We start from the raw sequence: 23,566 nt of genomic DNA on the forward strand, positions 1-23,566 counted from the left end.
GCGAATGCCAGCAGCAAACCACTGAACTGAGAATAGGTCCCCCGTTGAAGGAATCAGAGAAAGAACTGGAAGAGCTTGAAGGGGCTCGAGACCCCAAAAGTACAACAATGTCAAGCAACCAGAGCTTCCAGGGACTAAGCCACTACCTAAAGACTATACATGGACTGACCCTGGACTCTGACGCCATAGGTAGCAATGAATATCCTAGTAAGAGCACCAGTGGTAGGGGAAGCCCTGGGTCCTGCTAAGACTGAACCCCCAGTGAACTAGACTATGGGGGGAGGGCGGCAATGGGGGGAGGGTTGGGAGGGGAACACCCATAAGGAAGGGGAGGGGGGAGGGGGATGTTTGCCCGGAAACCGAGAAAGGGAATAACACTTGAAATGTATATAAGAAATACTCAAGTTAATAAAAAAAAATGACATCATAAAATTTTCAGGTAATTGTATGGAACTAGGAAAAAAAATCATCCCATGGAAGGTAACCCAAACTCAGAAAGATAAATACGGTGTATAATCACTTATATGTGAATATTAACCATTAAATAAATGATAACCAAGCTACAATCCAAAGACCCAAAGAAGACAGGCATAGAGGAAGGGACTGAGGTGTAGGAAGGGGAGACACATAGATCTCCCTGGAAGGGGAAAAGAGAACAGATTTTATGGGTGGACTAGGGATAGAAGGGGACAGAGCAGGAGGATAAGGTAGAGGGGGAAAGGGGAATAAAAAAAAAGAGGAAATAAACAATCCCCTTAATGAAATACAGCAAATACAACTATAAAGGAGAAGGAAATTAATGCATTGTTTCATGGCCTAAATATAGAAATAAAAGCCAAAAAAAAAAAAAGCCCCACAAATGGAGTCAAACCTGAAGATGGATAACCTAGAAACAAGAGCAGGAACTACATATGTAAGCACCACCAAGAGAATACAAGAGATGGAAGAGAAAATCTGAGGTGTAAAAGATACCATAGAAAGAATGGATACAACAATCAAAGAAAATGCCAAATGTAAAATAATGCTCCCTGAAAACACCCAGAAAATTTGGGACACTACAAAAATATTAAATGTAAAAAGATACTAACTGAAAACACTCAGGAAATTTGGAACACTAAGAAAAAGACCAAACCTAAGAATAATAGGAATAGAAAAGACTGAAGATTCAAAGGCCCAAAAACATCTTCAACAAAATCATAGGAGAAAATTCCCTAATCTAAAATAAGAGATGGCTATAAATGTATAAGAAGCTTATAGAACACCAAATAGTTGGACAAGAAAATCCTCCCACCGCACAATAATCAAAGCACTAAATGTAAAGAAGGAAGAAAGAATACTAAGAGCTGCAAGAGAAAATGGCCGAGTAAGATATAAACACAGACCTGTGAGAATTTTACCTGATTTTTAAACACAGAATCTAAAAGCCAGAAGATCCTGGACAGATGTCCTCCTGACACTAAGGGACCACAGTTGTCAGCACAGACTACTGTAGCCAGCAAAACTATCAATCACCATAGATGGAGAAACTAAGATATCCCATGGCAAACCAAATTTAAACAATATCTTTCTACTAATCCAGCTCTACGGAGGATACTAGAAGGAAAGCTCGAAACAAGGATGGTAACTATAACCACAAAAACACAAGAAATGAGTTATGTCACAGCAAAACCAAAAGAAGAAAATCATACTCACGGCAACACATCCAATATCAAAACAACAGGAACTGATAGTCATTGGTCATTGGTTATTAATATCTCTCAAGATCAATGTACTCAATTCACCAATAAAAAGATACAGGCTAACAGACTGGAAATGTAAACAAAGTCCCTCATTCTTATGCATACAAGAAACATACCCCAGCAACAAAGATAAACACTACCTCACCATAAAGGGCTACTACCTCACCATAAAGGGCTGGAAAAACGTTTTCTAAACAAACCCAAGAAGCAGGCTTAAGTAGTCATTCTAATATCTAATAAAATAGACTTCCAAATCAAGCTATCACAAAAAATCGGGAAGGAAATTTCATATACAACAAAGAAAAATTCCACCAAGATGATGCCTCAATTCTGAACACCTATACCCCAAATACATGGGCACCCACATACATCAGAGAAACTTTACTAAATCTCCAGCCACATATTGAAACCCACACAATAACAGTGAAGGTCTGCAACACTTGACTCTCACTAGTGGACAGGTCATTGAAACAGAAAATAAACAGAAACATGAAGCTAACAGATATTATGATACAATTAAGCAGATATCTACAGTACTTTTCAATCCAAAAGAATATATTTTCTTCTCAACAGCTCAGGAAACATTGTCCAAATTATATGATCAGACACAAAGCAAGCTTCAACAAATATAAGAAGATTTAAATAGCACCTTGCATTCTATCAGATCACCACAGATTAAGACTGGACTTCAACAGCTGCAGAAGCAACAGAAAGCCCACATACTGGCAGAAACTGAAAAACTCTCTACTCAGTGACAACTTGGTCAGAGAATAAGCAAAGAAAGAAATTAAAGACTTTCTAGAATTCAATGAAAATGAAGGTACAATATACCCAAACTTACGGGGAACAGTGAAAGCAGTACCAAGAGGAAATTGCATAGCACTAAGTACCGTAACAAAGAAACAACATAATCGCCCATCTTAAAGCTCTAGAACAAAAAAGAAATAGGCACACCCAAGATGAATAGCCTGCAGGAAGTAGTCAAAGTTGGGGCAGAAATCAATCAACTAGAAACAAGGTAAGTGATACAAAGAATCACCAAATCCAAGACCTGGCTCTTTGAGAAACATCAAGAAGATAGATAAACAATCTTTTGGCTAAACTAATGAAAAGGCACAGATACTGTCTCTGTATCCAAATTAACAAAATCAGAAGAAGAAAAAAAGGAGACATAACAAAAGAAAACAATGCATTACAAATAATCACTGGTTTAATTCAAAAGACTATTCCAAAGAAAATGGAAAATCTAAATGAAATGGATGGATTTCTCAATAAATACAACAAACCAAAGTTTTACTGAACAAAATAGAAACTGAAGTAACATTGCCAAATTTTATAGGCCACAGTCACCCTGATACCTAAACCATGAAAAGCACAATAAAGAATGAAACTTCAAACCAATTTCCCTTAGGAACATTGGTGTAAATATACTCAACAAAACACTCCCAAATCAATTTTAAGGATACATAAAAAAAACTTCCACCATAATTATGTAGGCTTTGTTCCAAGAATACAGTGCTTTATGAACATATGAAAATCTACCAAGTAATCCACCATGTAAACCAACTGAATGGGGGAAAAAGGCCTTTGATCAACTCAATAGAGCCTGAAAAATCCTTTGAAAATAATTCAGTACCCCTTCATATTAAAAGTCTTTGAGAGATCAATGCTAAAAGGCACTTACCTAAAAACAATAAAAGCTGCATGTGACAACCTGTTGCATCAAATATTTAAAAATGTACCAACCCATACTAAGGTCAACTATTCTCTCGCTCTTGTGGTCTCGCTGCCTCCATGGCTTCCAATCACCCACACTACTGTCTTACGTCATTTGTTGTGGGTTGGGGGAGACTGGCCTGTTCTCATCTCCATAGACTGATCCAGAGTTCTGAAATCTCTTCACCTCACTCTCTAAGTTCTCATGGTGGGTCACTGCCATGCCAGCCCGTGCATTCAAATTGCCGTGGCTGGCTGGGGTGTCCTGCCACTGTACCTTTAAATCCTTTGATGGTGAATCCTGGCAGATATGCCATTTAAGCCTGTGCCTCTTGTTTGCCACATGTTGTTCCGCAACCTCTCTCTCATCCAAAAGTTAGTCACTTTTTTCTGTCTTCCCTCTTCCCTCTCCAAGCCGGAAGTCCTGCCTACTAGTTGCCTAGTGATTGGTCCTCTGAAATCTTTATTCATTAGGGGAAGATACACAGTATCAAATCAAAAGGAAAGAAACTTAAAGCAGTTCCACCAAATTTAGCAACAAGTCAAGAATGACCACATTCTCCCTATCAATTCAGCATAGTACTTGAAGTATTACCTAGAGCAATAAGACAACTATAGGAGATCCAAGGGATGTACAATAGAAACGAAGAAATAAAAATTTAACTATCTTTACATAATATGATAATGTACATTAACGATTTCAAAAATTCTACCAGAGAACTCCTATGGCTGATAAACACCTTGAGCAAAGTGGATAGATTCAAAATTAAGTAAAAAATAAATAAATAAATCAGAAGCCCTCCTTTATACAAGCACTAAACAGGCTCCGAAAGAAATTAGGTAAAAATATCATTCACAATATTCATAAATAATATAAATTGTCTAGGTGCAATTCTAACTCATCAAGCAAAAGACAAATATATTTGTATTAAAAGAAGGAAACTGAGCAATAAATTAGAAGATGAAAAGATCTTCCATTCTCATGGATCAATAAAAGGAACAGTAAAAAATAAAAGGTCATCTTACCAAAAGCGATCTACAGATTCAATGCCGTTTTTGTCAATATTCAAACACAATTCTTTACAAACTGTGAATGAACAATACTCACCTTCACATGCAAAAACAAGATTAAAAACAAAACAAAACAAACAGAAAGTAAAAAAAAACAAAAACAAACATACAAACAAACAAAAAAACCCAGTACAGGTAAGATAATCCTGTACAATAAAAAAAAGTATGGGGTATCATCATTCTTGATTTCAAGCTGTACTGAAAGGGCCAGAGTTGGGTCAATCTGAGGCCAGTAGGAAGTTTCCACCACAAACCTCTGAGTGCAGAAAGATCCCTCCCTTCCAGGAAGAGTAGAGCTTGTTTAGTTCCTGGGACACTTGCAAGCCAAACTGTTGAACAAAGCCACATGTGTCTCCCCATCTGACCCCTTCAGAGAGTCCTGGAATGGTCCACTTACCACGAGTCAGTTTGGAGGTCGCTTTGCACCACCAATAGTACCCTGCCCAGTTAACATTGTACAAATGTTGCACCAATTGTTTGAATTCTCCCCAGATTGTTTGCAAGGTATATAACTCCCTGTTCGAGTCCGTTCAGGGTGGTCTCTTTCTGAAGGGAGTCAACTCCATTATGAGTTAGATCAATAAAGCTCCTCTTGCTTTTGCATCAATCATTGCCTCATTGAGTTTCACTCAATGGGTCCGTGAAGGGGTTCAGATCAGACATCACAGTACTACCAAGCATTAGTACTAAAAACTGCATAAAACCAAAGAGGTCGATCAATGGAATTAAATTGAAAACCTAGGTGAAAATCTGCACACCTACAGAGAATTGTTGCAAAGAAAGCGAAAACAATACTGGAAAAAAGGAAGTATCTTTAACAAATATTGCTGGTATGTTTGAATGGCTGCATGTAGAAGAATACAAATACATCAATATATATTACTATGCACAAAACTCAAGTCCAAGTGGAACAAAACTTCAATATAAAACTGAAAACACTAAATTTGTTAGAAGAGAACGTGGGGAATAGCCTTGAAGGCAATGACATTCCTTCTATGATCCACCTATAAATTACTTAGCAACAGCCATGTAGGCGTAAATTGCTGTAAACGGGACTGTTTGGCCTCTCCCTCTCCCTCTGACTTTCAGTGACTCTCTGCCCCTTTTTTCTCTCTATAACCCTCTTTTCCCTCTGTCCTCTTCCCCCTCCCTCCTCTCTCTTCATGTGTTCCTGGCTGGCCTTTTCTCTTTCCCTTTTGTTTTCTCTTTCTCTCCACTCTCTTTCTCTGCCTCTACTCCATTCTCAACTACCTTTCCCATGCTCCCAAATAAACTTTGTTCTATACTAGGCCCATTATATGACTGGGACCTTGAGTGGGGATAGATCCTTCAACATGGGCCCACTGAGTCACCCTCTCCCACCATACCACATTGTGCTCCACAAAACATATCCTAGTTTTATAAAACACATCATTTGGTGCCAAGACCTGGATTTCCAAACTCACAGGTTCACATTTCCTACTGCCATTACCTGGACTTTCCAGACATTAGATTGCTATACCTATCTATTCAAACACCTCGCAACTTGATAAGTTTCCCCCACTGGTCATAATAAATGACCTCTGGTCTCAAGAGATGGCTGTTGAGATGCAGCCATCCTTTGGTATCCTTGGGGACAGAGGTATTCACAATCATGACTGGTCCTCCTCACTGACTGTTTTTCTTAGGACCTCTTCCCTTGGGTCAGCTCTCTTTCTCTCCTTGATAGAGTTTCTTTCTCTCACTGCTGGAAAATCCTAGGCCTAGAAACCCTGTTCCCCTGCCTCTGAGGATCTGTCTTGGATCTCAGCCCCTAGTTCACCTAATGATGACCTGGTGATCTGGCCTGGCTGCTGCCACTCCTAGTTATTGATTCTTAGGATAATTGATAAATTCTACTCTCATTCAAAGAGATTACTGCTACTTCCAGGGTCCCTACTGGGATGCCTCTTTAAAAGATTTCAAATTCACATGCAAATTTGGCTGCAATACCCACTAGATACTAATTCTAAATGTCCTGATAACAGTGCTTTGGGGGGAAAAAAGCTTTTACTTCTTTCACCAGTGATATGGAGAAATGAAAGGTTTTTATGGAAGCTTTCCCCACCTTTGCTCCCAACCTGTTTATTCCTTTGCTGTCTGTTCCTGGCTTGCCACCCTTCTGATGCTCAACCACACTCTCCAGATCCTGTTTCAGACTTAATTCACTCTGTCGCTCCTCCCCACTGCTGCAGTCACCAGCTGCTTGCTCCAGTGGGCCATGTGTTGCCTAACCCTGCTATGCTGCCTTTCTGATCCTCATACAGAATTTGCCTGCAGTGACAGGGACAAATCTCACATTCACATAATGATGCCCTGTCTGCAGGACAAAACATGTCTGTTTGTCTCTTGGTTTATTTGCCTCTGCAGATACATACCCATGCTTCTATAGATAAAATGCTGTTCTATTCTAAGGTATACCAAGCACAGGGCTTTCCTCCACAGGTGGAAGAATTACTTCAGTGTCATCTTAGCTAAGGCCCATCATATGGCTGACCGTAGCTTCAGCACCATCTTGGTTAAAAGAAGTCTCAAGACTATTCAGCGTCTTTGTGATGGGCAGTTCCCACTTCATTGCCTTCTCACTTTCCAATAGCCTGAGTTAAGGTCTCCAAAGACACTTTTTAACTCAGATAGGTTTTCATATGATTTCTATCCTTCGGTAAAGAAAAATTTTAACATTAATTTAAAGATTTACAATAAAAAGGTTAAAATCATTGCCTTAAAGACATTTAGCCTTGTTTTTGCTACTATCATTAAGTTATAATGCACTCTATTTCTTTGCCTGATATTATAGAACAAATAATTAAAAAACAAATGTAGATCATCTAACCCAGATGTGCTTGGTTGATACTAGCTCTCAATCTTGTCAGAAATCTGCTAAACATAACTTTAAAGGTTTAAGCTTATTATGATAGCTCCCAAAATCCTAACAGTGACCCCCATCCCCAAGGTCTCTCAGAAGATGTGGGCACAGCAACAAGAGGCTCTCAATTATCATATAATAATCACTGAGAAAGACCCTTCCATTGCTTTGCTTGCTGCCAGGGCTTAGCCTAAACTATGGACAAACAGAGAACACCTGGAGAATTAAATGTCTCATATTGACTAAGTCATAATGAGTCATTTCTTTCACAATCCTCCTCCACAGAAAAAAAAAAAACTTCTCATCTTCTAGGCCTGATGGCCAGACTGCCTCTGCCCAAGTTGCAAGGGAGACCCAGGGACCTGGGAGGACAGTGTAGGTAGTAGACTGTAGACTAATCTCTGTCATTTTAATTAATATATGACATCTAGATTATAATGTATTCTTCTTACATTTCTGAATGCATTGAGAGCTAAGCTAACTATAGCTGGACAGCCAGAATACAGACAACCAGTTCCTTACCATAAGATAATCTATCATCATATTGGTTGCAGGTGTAAAAATGGAACAGAAATTTAGGGTACAGCTAAGCAATGACTGGCCCAATTTGAGACTCGTGCCATGAGAGAGAGGGCCTACTGCTGATGCTTTCCACGATATTTTCCTATACTTGCATATAGGCATGTCCTCTAATAGGCTTCGCCCATCAACTGTTAAAAACAGATGCAGAGACCCACAGCCAAGCGTTTTCCTGGGCAACCAAGATCCTGTGGAACTGGGGGAGGAAGAATTGAAGGAGTCTGAGAGGTCAAGGATGCTGTGGAGTCCAGCATGGCCTTGGTGGGGAAAGAATGAACAGTTACTGCTCCTGGGAAAAGACCAGCTCACAAGGGCCTCCACAAGAACTGATGCCTTGCTTTGGGCATAAGGCTTATTTGTATAATAATATACATATTTTATAGTCTTCCTTTAAAGGGTATTCTCCCTGTTAACGTTAATGATTCTATGATAATCAGAATTAGCACAAGTCTGGGAGGCAAAGGTGTAGTCAATGTCTTACTAAACTGATAAATGCTGGATACTTCAGGACAGACCTTAAGGCTATGAAAAAGAACTCTAAAAACATGAGCTAGAAAATATATAATTTCTCAAGTATGCAAAAATAAAGATGCTATATGAATTATATGAGGGACCTCATAAATATAAAAAAAAAGAAGGACCTACGCTATGAGTCATCTTGCCAGAAAGATATAAAGACATTTATGGAGTTGTGATTGCAGGAGATTCCACCCAGCTAAGTTTTGTTTGTTTTTTTGCTTACAAAGGCAGACAATTTCCTAAGTTCAGGGTCAGCCTGGGACACAGCATGGTTAGGCCCAGTTGTGGTAGAAATGGCAGTTTCAGGATGGAAGTCCAAGCCAGCTGCCGCATTGTGTTTACCAGAGGCAGGCAATTCTCTGAATCCTTTTAAAATGTTAAAAGAAAATGTGTGCTTTCTGTCTCCTAAGAACTATGAGGCTAGGGTCATGGGATTCATAGGATCACCAAATGAGAACCATGAGTTAATAACTCAATTGATATATAAATTTAAAAAAATGGGCTTTTGTTACATGAGATGAGCTAGTACTGATAACAGTCCTTCACAATTTTCTCTAGAAACTATCTAGAGGTGAGCTATCTAGAGGTCTCTAGAGAGTAAAAACAACTCTTCAAGAATGTTTCTAACCTGATTTCTCATTTTGATCAGAAAATCCATGGAGAGAAAACACAGGTCCTTCAGAATTTTTTATAGCTCTTTTAAAATGCTTTCTAACAGGATTTCTGACTTGGTCAGAGTCCAAAGAATTACTTAGAGAGCTGACACAGCTCTTCTAAAATTTTTTCTAGAAGCTTACCAGACAAGGCTGTCTGAAGACCAAAAATGTCTCTTTTAGAGTTTTTTTTCTTTTTTCTTTTTTTTTCTTTTGATCAGAAAACCCAAGAATTACCTTTAGAATTTTACTAACAGGATTTTGACTTGGCTGTAATATCCAAGAATTCTTTTATAGCAGCTGTTTTGTTTTGTCTTTTTGACTTCCGTCAGAAAACGCATGAGCTATCCAGGGAGCTTTTAGAAATTTTACTAGTAGAGAGAGCTATCTCAAGCAGAGTATTTTTAGACAAACAAGAAGAGCATAACTCTCTCTCTCTCTCTCTCTCTCTCTCTCTCTCTCTCTTTCTCTCTCTCTCTCTCTCACACACACACACACTCTTTCTCTCTCTCTTTTTCTCTTTTTCTCTCTCATACACATAAACAGAGGCAGAGAAACAGAGACAAAGACACACACACACAGAGAGAGAGAGACAGAGACAGAGAGACAGAGAGACAGAGAGACAGAGAGACAGAGAGACAGAGAGAGAAATCTAATCTAGAAAGCCCTCTCAACAGAACCTACGCTGTCAGCTTGGACTCACAATTTGACTTTGAGTCAATTTTTTATTCATTTTACCTCCCACAAACACCTTTTTAAGAACCCCCTTTCCAACCGAGGCTGGTACTTGACAAGACACCTTTTGATATCTATCTTCTAGATAGCTCACCATAAGAAATTCTATAGAATCAACTCACCTAGCCCATGGAGACTCACAGAGACTGAACCACCAATCAGAGATCATGTATGAGATGGATTTAAGCCTCTGCACATTTATAACAGTTGTACACTTTAGTCTTCAGGTTGCATCTTTAACAGCAGGATCAAGTTCTGTTTCTGATGACATCCAATAATTTCCCATCCAAGGTAAAAATGAGAGGTCACACCACATACTTGGAATTCTTGCTCTGTTTTTTTTTCTTGTTTGCTTTGTCTTCGCATATCTTATTTTTGTTTTCAATTTTACTGCCTCTAACCCTTACCCTTTCTGTGTTCTGCGTTTATTGGTTTTGATTGTGTTTTCTCTGCTGTTACTTGCCGTGGCTTATTGGATTGCTAATGTTCAAACTTTCCTTTCTATTAGCTTTCTGGTCATTTGATTCATGTTAGAAGGGATTCAAATATCTTTTGTTTGTAGATAATAATGAAGTTGTTTTATATTGTTCTACTTTATCGAAAAAGTGGTTCTGGAGTTGAGTTATGGATTTCCCATCTACAGACCAAAGCATGTTTATTTAAATGTGCTCTCTTGTTCTATGTCAGGTGAACCACCTGATTTTGTAACAAGGAAAGAGAGGAAAGCAAAACAATTTAAAAAAAAGAAATAGAGGATTGGTTTAATTTCACTTTAAAACATGTTTGTTAAAATGTAATTCTTATTTAAAGATATGTAAGAATATAATGAAATATTTCTATACCTTGAGAATTTTAAGTTTATTGGATGTGTTTGAAGATCTGTAATAAGAGAATAATGTAAAATTCATAACACAAAAGATTGGAAACTAAAAGTCTATACGTAGATAATCTTAATGGAACCATGTGGCATGAGACCATATTGACTGATCAGACTGTTTGCATCATGTGGTTTGCTACAAACTTAGTTTTATTGGAATGAAGGCAAACATGGCTTACAGCAATCTTCACTAAGGTTAGTGGGAATAAGTGCCATGTGACGTCACTGCCATCTTGAGTAATGGTGACCACGTGGGATAAAACAACAAAGAAGGCAACAATAGGTATCCTAGAGATTTTTAATTTGGATGACTATTTTGTAAGATTATTCTTGTCCTGAAAACAAAATTATAAAAATAAAGTTAATGAAATATAGGATCTAAATCCAGTGCTTGTTTAATAAGGTATTAAAGCTGTACCTCAATGTTTTAAAAATGTACCTCATGCTACCAGGTGGACTTTATAATGTAAGAGTACCCCAGATGTTCCTGGTTTAATATAGGGATCAAGAAAAAAAGCTGAGTCTTGGCACCATGTATTGGGCTGGAGTTCTTAAAGAAAGCCCAGTTGAATTGGGGGCACCAGAAGTTTTAGAGATGCTGGTGCCATGTGGTAGCAATTAGGAATGACAGCCACAATGACATGAAGCCTGCTAGATACTAGAAGACAGGCTGTGCATGTTGCATAGGGCTGAACTGGAGAGATTACCCAAGCCCCTTGGATAAGCCCAGAAGATTCTGACTGAAACCCAGATATTTAACATGGAGTTGTTCATATAGATGAAGTTTGGTCATGCCTTGTCTAAATTGTGATTGTGGCCTCCTCCCCCCGCCCCCGACTTTTTGATTAAATTTTCTAAAACATAAAATGTTAAACTTTTACAGATGATAATAAAAACCTGTCCTTCTTTCAAAACATACTTAGAATATTTAAATTTATAAGGCTGTCGGATATTTTAAGTTTATAAACATGCTTTATATTAGTATGTCTTCTAGGAACACAGATACACAGATATAAACAATAAAAGCAAAACACCAGAAACTGGGATATCCCTACCTCATGATGCAGCCAGATGCTTACCTAAATTGTATGGCAAAGGGCCTACAGAATGTTGCTTTCTACCTATGGTCTATTCAGGATACTAGAGACTGACCTAATCATGTGTGTTTAGCCTCCTTGTCTTTGCTATCTTGGCAAAACTTATGCTATTCTGGTAAACTGATTGATAAAAGAAACAGGGATATTGTCAGAAAAAGTAAAGTTGTCAGTCTCTCTATGCACTGTATGATTTGAAGGTTTATTTTTATACTAAAAGAACTTCAATTCAAAAATAGTAATTTTAACAGCTACACCAACAGGGATAAAAAGGACAAATCCTAATGTTATAAAAAGCTACTAACTTATTTTATGCTGTAAGACAATTAAGACATATAAGTTAATAGCCAACTAATCAGTGATCAAATGCTTTAATGTGTTTAGAAGTATACTTTAAGTCATGATAAGAACTAATGTAAATTATATACAGGAATAATCTTTATTTAGCCTCTTGTATACATTTTTCGGTTTAAACCTAAAAGAAACAACTAAAAACAAGTAAAGTTTACTTAAAATTAGGCATGGTATATAGATGACTTTTAAAACTTTTCAGTAACTTGCTGAATATAGCATTTAAATTGTTTACTGGAAAAAGTGTCCTGTAATAGAAAGAAACTCTCTCCCTACTTATTCAATATAGTACTCAAAGTCCTAGCCAGAGCAATCAGACAGTGAAAGGAGATCAAAGGGATAGAAATTGGAAGGGAAGAAATCAAAATATCACTATTTGCAGATGATATGATAGTGTATTAAGTGACCCCAAAAGTTCCACCAGAGAACTACTTCACCTCATAAACTTCAGCAAAGTGGCTGGAAATAAAATTAGCTCAAACAAATCAGTAGCCTTCCTTCACTCAAAGGATAAACAGGCTGAGAAAGAAATTAAGGAAATGACACCCTTCATAAAATATCTTGGTGTGACTTTAACCAAGCAAGTGAAAGATCTGTGTGACAAGAACTTCAAGTCTCTGAAAAAAGAAATTGAGGAAGATCTCAGAAGATGAAAAGATCTTTCATGCTCATGGATTGGCAGGATTAATATAGTAAACATGACCATTTTGCTAAAAGCAGTCTATAGATTCAATGCAATCCTCATCAAAATTCCAACTCAATTCTTCAGAGAGTTAGAAAGAGCAATTTGCAAATTCTTTTGGAATAACAAAGGATGTGGAGAAAGAGCTACACTCCTTCATTTTCGGTGGGATTACAAACTGGTACAACCACTCTGGAAATCAGTCTTGAGGTTCCTCAGAAAATTGGACATCCTACTACCTGAGGAACCAGCTATACCTCTCCTGGGCATATACCCAAAAGATCCTCCAACATACAACAAATGCTCCACTTTGTTTATAGCAGCCTAATTTATAATAGCCAGAACCTGGAAAGAACCCAGATGCCCTTCAACAGAGGAATGGATTCAAAAAGTGTGGTACTTTGACACAATGGAGTACTACTCAGCTATCAAAAACAATGACTTCATGAAATTCATAGGCAAATGGAATAAACTAGGAAATATCATTCTGAGTGAGGTAACTCAATCACAGAAAAAACACACTTGGTATGCACTCATTGATAAGTGGATATTAGCCAAAAGCTTGAATTATCCAAGATGCAATTCACAGACCACAGGAAGCTCAAGAAGAAGGATGACCAAAATGCAAATGCTCCCGCTCCTTCTTAGTGACTCAAGGAATGGCCATTCAAAGCCTGCCCCACATGGCATATATATATATATATATATAGATAGATAGATAGATAGATAGATATAGATATATAGATAGATAGATAGATGATAGATAGATAGATATATAGATATAGATATAGATATAGATAGATATAGATATAGATATAGATATAGATATAGATATAGATATAGATATAGATATAGATATAGATAGCTCTATACATATCTCCACCAAAACTAGATAAGATTGATGAAGCTAAAAAATGCTTGCTGAAAGGGACCGGATATAGATCTCTCCTGAGAGACACATCCAGGTCATGTCCAATACAGAGGTCAATGCTAGCAGCAAACCACCAAACTGAGAACAGGACCCCCTTGAGGGGAATTAGAGGAAATATTGAAAGAGTTGAAGGAACTTACAACCCCATAAAAACAATGCCAACCAACCAGAGCTTCGGGGGACTAAACCACTACCGAAAGACTATACATGGACTGACCCAGGGCTCCAACTGCATATGTAGCATAGGATGGCCTTGTTGGGGCACCAATGGGAGGAGAAGCCCTTGGTCCTGCCAAGGTTGGATCCCCAGTGCAGGAAAATATGGGGGGGGCAGTAAGAGGAATATATAGGGTGAATACCCTTATGGGGGAGGTGGAAGTGAGGGGACGGAGGCTTATGGACAGGAAACTGGGAAGGGGAATAACCTTCGAATTGTAAATAAAGAAATTTATCTAATAAAAAATTTAAAAAAATCTTTAATACTAAGATACCAGTACAATGTCACTGCATTAGAAGAAGGAAGCTAGTGGTGTCCAGAGAGAGAGAGGGAGGGAGGGAGGGAGGGAGGGAGGGAGAGAGAGAGAGAGAGAGAGAGAGAGAGAGAGAGAGAGAGAGAAGCTTTTAGAGCAATCCTATGGTCTCTCTCTATAGGATATTATTTGGCACACACTTGGATTATGATGATGCTAACCTCTGGGAAAAATTACCTCTGGGATTCAAACCAAACTCTGCATACTTTGGGTTGAATGCTCTATTCTTCATGGCCAATAGAAGTCAATTCTCCCCAATTCCTTCTCCAGAGGATAATCCCTTAGATACTCTATATCTGGCAACTGAAGGCCTATGCTCTCTTCGCAGCAACTGATAATATAATGCTTTCTTATATGATAGCTTAAGACCTGTTACTGATGCCACCAATGAAATCATGGGGACTTTCAGAGCCTATGGTAACCGTTTAGTAGATAATTTTTTGTCATATTAATTGATACCTAACACTTGTATATACTTCATGCTATAACCCATAGTTTTTAGATCTCTGATAATGTGATGGATAACTGTAGCCTTATCACATTTTCAGCAGTTGCCTGGTCAATAAATTTCATATATAAAATCTAGGCTTGCTTTTCTGGAGCTATTAAGTCCCTCGGTGAGAAAAGCAAATCGGTCAAGTTTCCCTTGCCAAGAGGCTTCCTATTAGAGGATAATCAGCTTTCAGATATGACTTTTCACTATTCCTTTATTTAAAAGAACTTGTTTTGCAATGACTGCTCTCAGTAATCAACAACTTGTCTCTAGTGATAATTTAATAATAAATGGTTCCAGGATTATATAAATTATAAAGTTATAACAAATATTTAGAATGAGAAATATTTCAAATTTCTTTCATCCTGTATGTTATTATACTAATATTTCAAAATTTCAGAGTTTTAACATTAGTCAATAGAGTTTTGATAAGCTATTAGTCTAGACTTGATAAAGCACTACTTTTTCTTTTTGTAAACTAAAAACATCATGTATGCTTCAAAGATTTGAGACAGACCTAAGATGAAATCTTGCTCTAATGGGTTAAAGAAAATCCAGGTAAGTATTTCTGTCCATCAACAGCCTCAGTTTTCCCATCTGCTTATTCTTGAGGGTGGGATCTCTTCCCCTTTTTCTGATCTTGGGATTCCTCCTCTCACCCAACTACAATGAACATGAGCCTGGGAATTCCAAATGTAACATATTTCTTTATGTTCTTAAACATCTACCTCCAGTCTATATGTGTTTTCCCAGATTTCCATTTGGCTGAAAAACATCATTCTGGAATCAGCTGGAGACTATAAACTACTCCAAAAGTGATCTACATCACACCCAAGTAGTCTTTCAAAATAGAGAGTCTTGAACTGCTGAAAGCTGATGTGAACCAGTCCACCTGATGTGATTGCTCTCTGTTTTCAGCTGGGGCAGCAAGTCAGATGTTTCTGATGAATGCCCCTTTGCATGAACTCCCAACCAACCTTTGACTTACATTCTAGCATTTCTGTGCCCTGACAATGACTCATAATCCAGCTAAGAAATAATTACAGGAGACATGGCATAGCTTCTTATCTGTAACAGGAGACTAGAAGGTTAGCTAGAAAGAAAACTCCCTGGCAATAAGGCAAAATAGCTACCTATAGTGCTTATTGGCATACAAGAAAAGGTACCCACTAAAACTGAATTAACCTAAATAAACCAAATATGTAGATGGGTAGATTCATTAGTTTGGTACTGTGAATAGGAATGGCCACCATAGACTCATGTGTGTGAATGCTTGTCCCATAGGAAGTGGTAGTGTTAGTGAAGTTTTGTTAGAGACAGTGTGTCATTGTAGGGATAGCTTTTGAGGTCTCAGTATATGTTCAAACTATGCCCAGTGTAAATCAGTCTTCTGTTGCCTGTGGCTTAAGGTGTAGAACTCTCAGATAATTCTTCAGCACCATGTCTGCCTGCATGCTATGATGACATTTTTGCTATGATGATAGTAGACTAAACTTTGAGACTGTAAGCCAGCTCCAACTGGATGTTTTCCATTATAAGAGTTGGCATAGCCATGGTGTCTCTTCATAGCAATAGAAACATAAACTAAGACAGAAGTTAGAAGTTGGTACCAGGGACCTGGGGACATGGGCTGTGCTAGGCCTAATCATGTTTCTGTTTGGAGGAATGTGGATTTGGGGACTTTGGAGTTGGAGACAAGTGAGACTTAATGGGCCATACTAGTCAGGATATGGAAGAGAGTGGTACTGGCTGTAATTTGAACTGTGGGGTTCTAGATCAAGAGGTTTCCAAGGAGAAGAAATTTAGTATGTGTTCTAGAGACATCTCATGTGATTATTTTGGTTAACAATATGGCTGCATTTTGCCTTTGTCCAAGAAGTCTGCCTAAGACTAAAGTGTCGAGTTTTGACCTAATTCTCTTGGCAGAAGAAATCTCAAAACAGTATAGTATTTAGTCTGTCATGTGGTTATGAGTTTTCACTCTTACAAAAATGGAGCAAGCTGTACAATCTAAGGAGAGAACCGGTACCAAGAAGTAGAATGGATCTAAAATATCTGTTCAAGGAGATAAACAGATTAAAGGAAAGCCTAATTGTAAATGGAATAAAGGAAATGGAGACCTTATGGCAAGATTCTACCCAGCTAAGTTTCCATCTTCTGAGAAAAAATTAAAAGCATCCCAAGTCTAGACAGAGTAGTATACATCTTAAATGTCAGCACAAAGGAGACAGAGGCAAGCAAATCTCTGAGTCCAAGGTATGTACAGCAAGATACAGGACAGCCCATCTTAAGCAGTGAAGGAAAACCATCAAAAGGAGAAAGTTAGTAAGGATATAATTGAGGGAAGAGGCTATGTTCCAGTCCCAGCAAGCAGGAAAACTTGGCATGTTTTGCTGTGTGGTTCTGAGTTTAGAGTTGGTATTAGAAGGGGTTATGGAGTCTCCCTTCATAACCAAGGAAAGCCATTAAGGCTAGATATATGAGAGGGATGTCCCTGCATGGCAGCCCAGAGAGGCCACTGTGTGAAGCTGTAAATGTGAAGCCTGGATTGCCTTGAAAACCCCAAGATTTTAGAGATGCCAGAGCTATGGGATACCTGCCAAGGACAGCTGGCTGATCACAGGGAGTGGAAACAGGCAAGAAATAAAAGTATATTGCAAACAACGAAGCTGAAAGCAGGTCCTCTGAAGAGCCCTTTGACATCAGATATGGAGAGTTTGCAGTTTGCCCAGCTGGTTTTCAGTCTAGCTTTTCCCCAACATTTACTCATTATGTTCCTTTTATTATCTTTTGCTAGTGTAATGCATATACTCTACCATATGTTGGAACTATATGATCTGCCTTTTGATTTTGGTTTTGGGGGGATTACAGTTAAGAGATTTCATGTATCTTAGAAGAGGATTTGAACGATGAACTGTTAAACAGGTTTGAGACTTTTATGGACTGTAGATACATTTGAAGTGAGACTAAATGCACTTCTGCATTATGTATAGCTACAAACTTATGGAGGCCAAGAAGTGGAATAGAGTGCTTTGTATAGGAATGGCCTCTATAGGCACATGTGTGGGAAAGCTTGGCCATAAGAAGTGTCACTATTAATAGGTATGGCCTACTTGGAGGATGTATGTCACTGTGGGGATTAGCTTTGTGGTCTCATAAAGGCTTAGCTAAGCATAATGTCCCATAAAAGTTTAAGCTGAGAATCTTTTGCACCCTGTGGATTAAATGTGTAGCACTTGCAGCTGCTTTGATGGTACCATGTTTTCCTGCTTGCCATCATGTTTCTTGCTTAATAATTGACTTAACTCTGAAGCTGTATGGCAGCTCTAATTAAATGTTTTTCTTTATAAGAGTTGCCATGGTCATGGAGTCCCTTCCCAACAATAAAAACCCTAACTAGGATAATTAGCTAAACTAATTCTGTAATATAATAAGTTCTTAACCTGCTCTATGCCAGAAAGGAGGTTATTTTGTGACTTTAAGAAAAACATTTCTATGCAAATTATAAATAATTTGTGCAAAATAATAATAATAATAGTATCAAAAAGAATTTACAATGTAATAAACAACTAATTCCACTTCACATTTTTGGGCTCCTCCTGGACAGTAACTCTGATTTTATCCATTGCAGGACCTTTGGCTATTTGGTTTCTGATAATTACTATTTGTACTTGCACCATGAGAGTTTTAACTAGATACATAAAATCCTTTCTGGGTGTCATCAAGCTGATGGTTATAATAACTCATTATGAAAAGTTACCTACCACATAATTAAGGATTTGACTCAGGAACTACTGAAGGGAGGGATGTGATGGCTAACATTATGTTTTAAATTAAAATTACTCTATTTAGGAAATGTATAAAACAAAAATGCTTCTAATCTGTAAGGCTCACTTGCCCAAGGACAGACAATTTCCTGAAATGCTGGGGGCTTTTATTCATGAAAGATAACAAAACACATTTCACTTCTGCAAACAAGCAAGGTTACCCAATTGCACATGATGTATGTGAGAGATCATACACATGCAGAAGGTATGTATGCAGGAAGTACAGCAGGATGTATGGGCGCCTTTGATTGGATGAAGGTGGCAATTACATAAGCCTCATGAGTTTGTCTTTATAAGCCCATGACTAATGTGATTTGACTCCATATTTTGAGCATGAGTGTTGGGCATGGACCTGGCAAGTATCCATGGTCCTGACTAGTGTTTTTTAATACTTCATACTTGGACTAATAATTGAGGTAGCGGTGGTCTTCTTATGCAGTGGGATAACACTATTTCCATCATAAATTATCTGGGAGCCAAGCCAGCCAGGAAACAAATAGTTCAGATGTAGGTAGTGTAGACAGCTCTTGGGACTGCTTCTAGAAACTTGCCAAGAATTTGACATTGGGTCTGGACACAGTATTAGGCAGGAATTAAACTTTGGGACAGGACAGAAAAGTAGGCTCAGATAAGAATTTTTACATTTGGGCTAATATAAAGCTCAACATAAGCTCAAATGAGGAGTATATATTATTCTTTTATCTTGGGCATCCTGATAAGCCTTTAGAAAAACTGATCCCTGAACTTTGATTATTGCCTTGTTTCTTTCTTGACCTAGAACTGACCTTTTACTTTGCATGTACGTAGAATGATATAACAGCACACTGAAAAAGTAAGCCCACTTCAGCTTCAGCTCTGGCTGTAGTCATGGTGTAGTATTATCTAATTGTCTTTTTATTTTCAATCCTCATTCTCTCCCTTGGGACTTGGTTGACTGACTGAACTGTCTTGGTCAAGGTAGACTACATTCAGTTCACATTTGGTGTCCAAATAGAATCCCCCAGACTAGTTCACTACGTTTTATCAGTCTACCTGTTACATCCTCTCTCAGATCTCAACCCACATTCCTAAGACATTAAGCAGATCCTGGCAAAACATCCTGCTTTCCTTCCTCAGGTAGACTACTTTAGCTTCCCCATCCATGAGTCTAGCCTATTTCTATTTCTAAGTGTCAGCTCAAAATAACTAGAAACACATTCTACATACAACTCCCAGTTGCCACAAATAGCAGAATCTCATAATCATTTCCTAGCAGGCAACCTACACCCTTCTATGAAACAAGAAATGTAACAGAAACCAAGGAAAAACTCTACTTAACAAAAACAGGACCAGATATCTATATTAAGGAATACAATCATCTCAAACACAAATAATTAGATACCGGCAGAAAAAACAACAGCCTGTACAGTAACTCTTCACTAGAGTCAAAGCAATCCTATTAGAGAAGGCCCTAAAAATGCAATTTAGGTAAAGCACGAGGCATGGACTTTACAATAGCACTATGAATACTGTAGAGATCTGTGAAGACGGCATGAACCTAAACCTATGAAAACAAAAACAGGACAAGGAGAAAATGAACAAAACAGTGTAAGACTCAAAGAGCCTCAGTAACAAATCCAAACAAAGGCTAATTTAGAAACTTGAAAAGTGATCTGAGAATGCTAGAATGCTAGAGATGGAAAAGAGAATCCCAGGCACTGAAGAAGCAATTAGAGGAGTGGCAGGGAGGTAGGGGGATGGTTATCTTTCTCAAAGAAAGTGTTAAATTTAAAAAAAAACCTGTGTTCCATCAGTGGTGGTTGCATCAGTGTGAATAGTGCCCCAGTCTAAACCTCTACCTGCCTCCCAAGTATCAGGCTTTAATCCAATAAACACAGGTGCATCATGAACCTGCTTTAGTCCACCTGACTTCATCAGCCAAGGGTTCAGCCCTGCCCAGTTGGAGTTCTATCTTCTTTCTATCCACACTTTGAACAGCAATGATGGTTTTAGATTGTGGTGCAGAAAACATGATGCCACAAGCCACAGCTCTGCCTGCTTCTCAAGAGGTCAGCTCTAAGTTGACACACACACGGGATGCCTGCTCAAACCCAAGACATTCAATGCCATCTCTCTTGCTGGAGTTGTACTCCAATTAGGGATATTCATGCCAACTAACACCAGAGAAGACTAGATGGCAGAAGGGAAGCCCAAGAACACAATCTACAAAAGCCAATACAATATGGTACCATCAGAACCCAGCTCTCCTACTACAGCAAGCCCTGGATAGCCTAATACACCTGAAGAGCAAGACTGTGGCCTTAAACCCCCTCTCATTTAGGTCATAGAGGCCTTTAAATAGTATACAAGTAGTTCCCTTAAAGAGATACAGGTGAATACAATCAAACAGGTAGAAGCCCTTAAAGAGCAAACAAATAAGTCCCTTTAAAAATACAAGAAAATACAATCAAATGGGCAAAGGAAAAGAATAAAACAGTCCAAGACATAACAATGGAAATAGAAGCAATAAACAAAACACAGATGGAGGCAAACCTTGAGGTGGAAAACCTAGGAAAGAAAATAGGAATTATAGAACCAGCTTCACCGAAAGAATATAAGCAATGTAAGAGAGACTCTCAGACATAAAGGATACCACAGAAGAAATGGATACATCGATCAAAGAAAATGACAAATGTAAAATGTCCCTAAGTAAAATTATCCAGGAAAATTAGGACACTATGTAAAGACCAATTCTAAGAAAAATAGAAATAGAAGAGGGTGAAGATTACCAGTCCAAAGGCCCAGAAAACATCTTCAACAAAATCATAGAAGAAAACTTCCTTAACTTAAAGAAAGAAATGAATATATATGTACAAGAAGCTTACAAAACACCAAATTGATTGGACCAGAAAAGAAAATCCTCCCACCCACATAATAATCAAAACACTAAATATACAGAACAAAGAAAGTATATTAAAAGTTGTAAGAGAAAAGAGCTAAGTAACATACAAAGACAGACCTGTGAGAATTACATGTGAATTCTCAACAATGATTATAAAAGACAGAAGTTCCTAGACAGATGTCTAGCAGAGCCTAAAAGACCACAGGTGTCAGCCCAGACTGCTACACTCACCAAAATTCTCAATCACCAAACTACCCACAAAACTTTTCAGCCCAAATTTATCCTGTCTACAAGAAATGTAGGGTTGGTGCAGAGACTGAAGGAATGGCCGACCAATAACTGGTCCAACTTGAAACCCATCCCATGAATAAGCACCAATCCCTGGCATTATTAATGATATTAATTGTATGCTTGCAGACAGGAACCTAACATAACTCTCCTCTAAGTGACTCTACTCAGCAGCAATTGAAGCAGATACAGATACCCAGAGACAACCATTAGAGGGAGATTTGGGGCATTTATGGAGGAGTTAGGGAAATGATTGAAGGCCCCGAAGTAAATAGAACCCACAGGAAAACCCCAGAGTCAATAAACCTGGACCACTGGGACCTCTCAGAATCTGAGTCACTAACCAAAGAATATACATGTATGGGAATATGACCCCTGGCACATATGTAGCAGACAGACAGCTTAGTTTTCACGGTTACCTTTTCCATCCTTGGTAGCAGAGGATTTGCCAAATCTGCTCAAGACTTGATGTGTCTGGGTGGGGAAATATCCAGGGGGAAGCACCCTATCAGAGGAAAGGGAACAGAGGGATGAGGGTGAGGACATGACACAACAACAAAATAACATGGACCAACAAACAAGGTGAAAGTCAGAGACAGACAGGTGAGGTTGTCTTTGGAACTCATATATTCACCCTGGCATACATGTACCTACACCCATATTGATAACACATATAAAATATACTTCTAGTAGTACTAGTACTATTATTATTGCTTCTAGTAGTAGTAGTAGTAGTAGTAGTAGTAGTAGTAGTAGCAGCAGCAGCAGCAGCAGTACTAGTATTATTACTATGTAAGGCATGTGGAATGTACCACCAAATAGGCATAAGAATTCCTGAGGTGAACAGGATTCAAACCCTGGGAATCTCTGAGATTCCACATTGCATGGGTGGGCCTTCTCCCTCCATGCCTCTGGGCCTACTTTGGAGCATGTAACCATAACATTCAACTAAGGTAACTATAAATAGTTACATAACAAACAGCGCCTGACCTCTTCATGCTAATGCCCAGCAGGCCTCCCCATCTCTGTGATACCCTGCATGCAGCTGCCCACCGAGGAAAGTGCCCTCTTCAATCACGTGCTGGTGAGTGGTGACCTACTTGACCTCTGTGTGCTTTCTTTACCTCAGAGCTTGACTTTCCATGATGGTCTCAGGGAAGCATTCTTGAGCTTGGAGCTACTCCTGTGCTGCCTCTGGGGGTGGATCCTTTAACTGACCCTTGTTCTAGGACCTTTTCCCTTGAGTGAGATTTTTCCTCCCTTTTTGAGACAGTTTAACATGCCAGTCTGGACCTGGATAAACTGCTGTATGGCTCAGCAACAGCAGCTCTGAGGGTAGCCCCAGCACTGGTAGGGGCAATTAACAATTCCTATTCTCACCTACAGGTCTATCGGTCTACAGGCGGTGGCCTGTCCCTATTTCCTCGGATATTTTGGTCTAATTTACACTAAGCAGAAAACAGTGTCTCTGTCTGGCCCCATCCCCAAGTCTTCCCCTCTACTGGTCCTCATTGTTGCTATACTGCTGTAGCCCCTGATTTGCAGCAGCAGGAAAATTTAGTCTGTCCCCATCCCTTGCATCCTGCCATGGATTCTGCTTGCTAAGACCCAAGTGCAAGCTCTCTTTCTCTCTCTTTCTGTCTGGGACTTTGCTCTCCTGTTCAACCTGCCACAGCCTTGAGAAAAATAGCTTTCACACAGTCTTTGCCAGTGTGC

General features: G+C 38.7%; 1 long non-coding RNA gene across 2 annotated transcripts in view; it reads right to left on the reverse strand.

Annotated features, from left to right (window-relative positions):
- The window catches only part of LOC102550092 (uncharacterized), a 43,263-nt gene that overhangs the window by 17,628 nt on the left and 2,069 nt on the right, over positions 1-23,566 (reverse strand). Inside the window, exons 2-3 of one of the 2 annotated variants that reach the window (XR_359767.5) lie at positions 22,270-22,355; positions 10,906-11,108 (exon numbers count right to left, since the gene is read on the reverse strand). This is a non-coding gene — a long non-coding RNA (uncharacterized LOC102550092). Of the gene's footprint in view, positions 1-10,905; positions 11,109-22,269; positions 22,356-23,566 lie in introns of those variants that run through there. The other variant, XR_005493509.2, reaches the window with a different exon arrangement.

The sequence above is a fragment of the Rattus norvegicus genome, chromosome 14, assembly GCF_036323735.1.
Source record: "Rattus norvegicus strain BN/NHsdMcwi chromosome 14, GRCr8, whole genome shotgun sequence".
In the NCBI taxonomy this organism is placed as follows: domain Eukaryota; kingdom Metazoa; phylum Chordata; class Mammalia; order Rodentia; family Muridae; genus Rattus; species Rattus norvegicus.